This window comes from Jaculus jaculus, chromosome 5, assembly GCF_020740685.1.
Source record: "Jaculus jaculus isolate mJacJac1 chromosome 5, mJacJac1.mat.Y.cur, whole genome shotgun sequence".
NCBI classification, from domain to species: domain Eukaryota; kingdom Metazoa; phylum Chordata; class Mammalia; order Rodentia; family Dipodidae; genus Jaculus; species Jaculus jaculus.
The window spans coordinates 103493086-103498812 of NC_059106.1; the positions used below are offsets into that span (position 1 = coordinate 103493086).

The window sequence follows — 5727 nt, forward strand, 5'->3', positions numbered from 1 at the left end:
GGAGTAGAAATACAAGGGAACTTTTAGTTTGAAAAATTATGTATTATTGGATTTCTCTCTCTGCATGCATGTGTCCAGGTGCATGTGTGTAGGCACATGTGAGTGCGTGTGCATGTGGAGGCCAGAGACTGACATGAGGTGCTCCCTCCATGCCTCCCCCTTCATTTACTGAGACAAGGTCATAGCCTGAAGCTCACATACTTGGCTAGTCTGGCTAGCCAGCTTGCCTTGGGGATCCTCTTGTCTCCATTTCCTGAGCACTGGGATTACTTGTGTACAAAGCCATGCTTGCTACTTGCTGGTTCTTATTCGGGTGCCAGGGATCCAAATTTGGGTTCCCACAAGTCCTTTATCCACTGAGCCATTTCCCCAGCACCTCTTGGGTTTCTTTTAAAATCAGGACACTTTGTTTATTTAAGGGAAAGAGGAAACAAGATGTAGCTCAGAGTAGTGTCAAACATGTCAGAGAGACAGCTCTCCATTGTCCAGCACAGCATGAGGACTACACAGATTACCATTTGTTCAGTGGAGAGATGAGTTGGGTCTTGTGTAGCCCAGGCTGGCTCCAAAGTCACCATTTAGGCAAGACTGTACTTGAACTCTTGGCCCTGCTTTCACTTCTGAATAGCTGGTTTTTGGGTTTATGAGACACCATCCATGCCCAACTTAATAATAGTAATAATTGTAGTTGGAATTTCTGCTAAAAGACTTTAGATATGCTTGTTATCCTACATGCACAGAATGGGTAACTATATGAGATTATATGTTAATTTATGTTAATATATGTTAATGGATAACCATTTTACCACCTGTCTGCATTTTGAGCCATCATATTGTACCCCTTAAATATGTGCAATCAAATGTATGAAGGAAGCCAGATGTAGTGGTGCATGCCTATAATCCCAGTGCTTGGGAGGATGAGGTAGGAGGATTGCCGTGATTTTGGGGCCAGCCTGAGCTGCAGAGTGAGTTTCAGGTCAACCTGAGCTATAGTGAGACCCTGCCTCCAGGCTCCCCCCACCCACAAAGTATGAAAAGTTACAGAAAATGATCAAAATATGATTACTTTTTCCTTGATGCTGGAAATGGAACATAGGGCCTTCCACAGGCTAGGTGAATGTTTAACCACTGATGTATATCCCAGCCTTATAAACAAAATACACTGCTGATGGGAATGTAAATTAGTGTAGCCACAATAGAGATCACTGTGGAGGTTCTTCAAAAAGTTAAAAATAGGACTGAAGAAATGGCTTAGTGGTTAAGGTGCTTGCCTGTGGAGCCTAAAGACCCATGTTTGACTCTCCAGATCTCATGTATACCAAATGCACAAGGGTGAGGCAAATACAAGGTTGCACATGCCCATTAGGTGGCAAAAGCATCTGGAGTTCAATTTTAGTGGCTGAGGCTCTGCCATGCCAATTCTTCCTCTCTCTCTTTAAAATAAGAAAAAAAAAAACATAAAAAAAGGAAAGCTATAAACAGAACTGGAGAGATGGCACAGTGGTTGAAGTCACCTGACTGCAAAGCCTGATGGTCTGGGTTTGATTTTGATTCCCCAATACCCACATAGAGCCAGATGTACAATGTTACATGTGTCTGGAGTTCATTTGCAGCAGCAGGAACCCATTCTCCTCTCTCTCTCTCTCTCTGCCTCTTTCTGTCTCAATCTCAAATAAATAATTTTTTTTTTCCTGAGGACACATTCCACATTTTATTTACATTTTAAGACTAACTATAATCTCAAAATCACATATCCATACACCTGTTTCCTTTTTGTTGGCTTTCACTTAAAACTTAAATGCATGGTTTATTAAACCATGACTGCAAACAAATATTTATCATGTCTGTTACATGTACCAAACAGGAACATCTTTTAACAGAAATGCATCAGACCCCTCTCCTGCAACATCCTTTTATTATAAATACAGGTATCAAAATAATCCTGAACCTATTTTTTTTTTTTTTTCGAGATAGGGTCTCACTCTAGCCCAGGCTGACCTGTAATTCACTATGGAGTCTCAGGGTGGCCTCGAACTCCCGGCAATCCTCCTACCTCTGCCTCCCGAGTGCTGGGATTAAAGGCGTGCGCCACCACGCCCGGCCCTGAACCTATTTTTGATACTACTAGTAGTTAGCACCCACACTGCTTCAAAAATTAACACAATTTGTGACAATATTCATGGTACCTGCTACTTTAAACAATTTCAACTGCATCTCTCTAAGCAAGATGGATAAAGCTGCCATTTGTTTTTCCTTCTTGAGATTTTCCTTTTCAGAAAAACAGAATCCCACTGCCATCTGACGCCTCTTGCAATGCTTTCTTTCATCTTGTAAACTGAATTCGGTATTTCGAGTACGCCAGGTTCATGTTTAAATGATGGTGCCTTAACAAGAGAAAGAAAAATTGTGCTGTATTTTCCCTCCTGTTACCTGAAAACATACTGGGAGTACATATATTAAATATATTCTTACAAATGTCCAGGTCATGTTTACCAGCTGGAATTCTTTTACTTAATGTGTGGGTGTTTTTGCATTGTGATATTTAATCAAGACATTAACATGAGTAGAAAGTTGTCAATTTAAGACAAGTTTGAGATCCACTAGAATTAATTGTTGTATGTCTGTCCTTCTGGTGGCTGTGGAAGCTTCATATTTTATTTGGACATCATTAGATGTCTTAACTCTTGAAGCACAACTTTAATGCTATATCAATTTTGCCATTTTGCTAAGACTGGTATGCTCCATGCATCCACCATTCCACTGGAATTATTTATTCCATTCATATTAATTTTTGTTACAAATCTAACTGATGGAGGAGTTTCTGGATATTTAGGTCTGCATTCTAATTTCAGGCTATATATTCTGTTTTTATAGTTTGTCGTTGATGGCCCAATAATCATGCCTGTATACTTTGTAAGTGTCATATCTTCATCATCTTCCAGGCCTCAGCTAACTGTACCATCACCCACCTCTTTTTGTCCTTCTTCCAGTTCTTCCAACAAGTGAAAATTACGAGGAACTTTAACTCCTGTGGAGACCACCAACTTGTCCAACCTCAAATAAATAAAATTTTAAAAAGCTAAAAATCGAACTACCATATGATCCAGCTATACCACTCCTGGATATACACCTGAAGTAATCTAATTCAGTTTACCACTACTCTATTCCCAATAGCCAAGATATGGAACCAGCCTAGATGTCCATGAACATATTGATGCCTAAATAAAAAATATGAACAATGAATCATTATTATTTCAGTTGCAGGAAAAGTTTGTGAAAGCATAGGTCATCATGTTAAATGAAATATGATAGACTTAAAAAGGTAGATATTGGCCTGGTGTGGTGGTGTATGCCATTAATCCCAGCACTTGGGAGGCAGAGGTAGGAGGATTGCTGTAAGTTTGAGGCCAGCTTGAGACTACATAGTGAATTCCAGGTCAGCCTGCAGTACAGTGAGATCCTTCCTTGAAATCCCCCCCCCAAAAAATCACATGTCCTTTAACATACATGGAGTCAAGATTTAAAACAACTATAAGACCTGAAAATATACGGAAAAGCATGTGGAGAAAGGAAGGGGTATGGTGGGTAAGAGGGTAGGAAACAAATGAAGGTAATGGAGGAAAAAAAACAAAGATAAAATATCACTTTTTTGTTATATGAAGTATATATTGTCATCATCTATCTATCTATTATCTAATCATGTGCCATCTATCATATACCCATTCATCTAGCTAATCATCCATTTTAGCTTCTATTTATCTTACTATCATCTATCATGTACTATCTTTATGATTCATGTATCATCAGCCCATTCATCTATCTAATTCATGTTATCTATTGAATCCTGTACTATTTTCTGTTCAATCATCCATTTCACCTGTCTATCTACTTAACATACAGACACATACAATGTGAAAGCAGAAGGAATATTGGAAGAGGAGAAAAGAGATCAGTGGGAAAGGGAGGATAGACAAAAGAGAATAATGGAGGAGTGAATATAAACAAAGTACACTGACATATATGTATGAAAATATTATAAATTATTATCATTATAATATATACATATGTTATAATATATATTATAAATTTTATATGCTAATATGAGAATTTACTAATAACTTCACACAACCACTATGGACACTGTGGTGGTTTGAATGTGAATGTATGTTTCCTATAGCTTCAGGTATTTTTGATTAAAGTTAAGCTTCCTGCTTAAGTCTGTTGCAGCCTGCTAGAGAAAGTGTCACTGGGGGCTTATCCTGGGGTCCAGCCCTAGGTGTGTTTGGGATGGAATTTCAGCCCAATCCTATAAGGCGTGGAGAGAGCACTTTGAGTTCTGGCTGTTCTTGGTGTGGGCAGTTTATGCTTGCTTGTGGTGCTGACTGTTGGTGTTGTCTCTGTGCTTGGATCTGTGAATGTCAGCTTCTTCTGCCATTAATGCTATTCTCCTGGACTCTGTAAGTCTGAAATAAACCTGTTCTTCACATAAACTGGGTATGGTTGGATGTTTGTCTCAGCAATGTGGAGTGACAACAGCCAGCTGCCCAAGAAGTGCTGCGGCCCCACATTGTGGCTGAAATGTGATGGTCCTAGTGCCAAGTGAAGACTTGGGGTCATGTCCTAGCTTGTCCATACGTGGGCTGTGCTGCCCAGATGAGTCACTCAGTCTCTCTGGATCTAACTTTTTTGAAGCAGTGATAAAAAATTGTACCTAACTCACTGGTGGTTGCAATAATTGAGTTCCTATACGTAAGTTGCAGAACAGAATTTTGTGTTTGACTTTGAGACAGAGTTTTAGGTAGCTCACTCTGGTCTCCAACTCACTATGTAGCTGAAGCTGACCTTGAACTTCTGATTTTCCTGTCTGCATCTGAATGCTTGTGTTATAGATGTGTGGCACCACAGTTTTATGCCAGGACCCAGCATAGCTTAGCTACGTCACTAGCCAAAATTGCTTAGCACAAATTTAAGCATTCCACAGGGATTACTTGGGATCATATCAGACCTTGACCTGGACCCTGAAGGGAAAGGTGTCAGAGACTGTGGGAGTCTTCTTTTCCTTGGCAGGAACACAGAGTGGGAGGACTGAGTCTGACAAAACAAAATTTAGGGTTATTGAACTGGAGTACAGATCAGTGTAGAGTGGTTGTCTGGCACTTGGGGTGGGGGGATAAATTCAATCCCCAGTAACCTCCACACCACACACACACGCGCTCTCTCTCTCTCTCTCTCTCTCTCTCTCTCTCTCTCTCTCTCTCTCTCACATGCACGCACGCACAAATCAAGCCAGGCATGTGGTTCATACCTATAATCTCAGCTGAAGCTGAGGTAGGAAGATTGTTGTGACTTGGCAGTTATATTAGCCTGGGCCAGAGTGAGATCCTGCCTCAAAAACAAGCAAGCAAACAAAAACAATCTAGGCTTGTTAACACTGGACATCTCATGGTACTAACTATCCATTCCAGAGGTTGTCACCATTCCTTTCCTGCATGCCCCCTTCTTGTCACACCCTCTTTGAACACCTGTGTGGCTGACAGACACATGGATCCTCAGTCTGAAGTTTGGATTTTCTGTAGGTCAGAGGCATCTACATAACATCCATATGTAGGTGTTAGGAATGTAGTTCAGGTGGTAAAACAGAGCCTAATATGCACGAGGTCCTGGGTTCCATCCCAGCACCCTATAAATGGAGTGTGATGGTACACACCTGTCATCCCAGCACATGGG

The 5727-nt window shown here is 40.6% G+C and overlaps 1 pseudogene; it reads right to left on the reverse strand.

Moving 5' to 3' along the window:
• Window positions 1-2426: 2426 nt before the first annotated feature.
• Window positions 2427-5724, reverse strand: LOC101599672 (annotated as a pseudogene).
• Window positions 5725-5727: the final 3 nt, after the last annotated feature.